The following is a 1,096-nucleotide window of genomic DNA, read 5'->3' as shown; positions in this document are numbered from 1 at the left end:
CAGAGTGGCTCCAGTGTGCTTGCATTTCACCCTGTCTCCTTCCACTCAGGGCTGCTATCTTTGCTGTTTCCTCCCAGCCGCCTGCACAGCACGACCCCATCTATGTGGTAGGTCTCAGCAGCAGCAGTATCATTTTGTGAGAAACTATTTGCTAAACATATGCACATTCTCCATCCCCATTCCACCCCAGAATCAGAAACTTGAGGTGGGCCCAACCATCTGTGTTTTCATACACCTTCCGGGTCATTTATACTTGACTTGTTCATGGTGTTAGAAGTAAGGGTAAATGCTCTAATTTTTTCTTGCCTGGGTTGGCCTGCTCTTGACAGCTCATCGTAAGTGTCAGCATTTTCCTCCACACTGATCTTGCTTAAACTGACACTGGGTGTTGAGACCTTTATCTCAGGACTCATGGCTTATTAAGTGGCCCCCCACAGACATCCCTGGAAAGCTGGCAAGGTCATGCGTTACACTCTTTCATGTCATTACTAACATATTCCACCCAGTATCTTCCACCCAAAGGTTGTTCTCCCTGATCTAAGTTTCTGACTGAATCCCTCGAAGGAATTTAGTGTTTTGACTACCAGTCCTGTCCCCATTCTGTGCTTCTTACGTAATACCAACAAATTTCCCTTCAGACACTGAATGCTGGCTTGGGAGTGATGAGACTCTCCATGCCTTTATTTGAACTTGACCCCCCATCGTTAAGTCTCTCCCTGGGAGCCCCTGGCCAATGTCTTTGATTGTTCCAGGTTTCCATCTCCTTCCTGCTACTCCTGTTTCCTGGGCTTTCATCTGGTACCAGGAAGCATGTCTCACCTCCTGCCAGGAGCCAGTGCTGACACGCTCAAGTTTCCTGAATTATTGCTGGTGACACATTTCAGTTACACAGTATGCTAAATGATAGAGGCCTTGAGACAGTTTGAGAGTTGCTCAGCAGCCATATAACGGTTCTTTATACAGTGCCAGCCGAGTGGTGCATTGGTTAAGAGCTGGCTTGGGATGCCAGAGGACCCCGGTTCGGATCCCACATATGAGGGCCAGTGACACTGCCCTCTACAGCTAAGATGCTGAACAACAGCTCAACCTGGAGCTG

The sequence above is a fragment of the Hipposideros armiger genome, unplaced genomic scaffold, assembly GCF_001890085.2.
Source record: "Hipposideros armiger isolate ML-2016 unplaced genomic scaffold, ASM189008v1 scaffold_52, whole genome shotgun sequence".
NCBI lineage: Eukaryota > Metazoa > Chordata > Mammalia > Chiroptera > Hipposideridae > Hipposideros > Hipposideros armiger.
The sequence above is the reverse complement of the archived record's forward strand: the minus strand, read 5'-3'. Positions refer to the sequence as shown.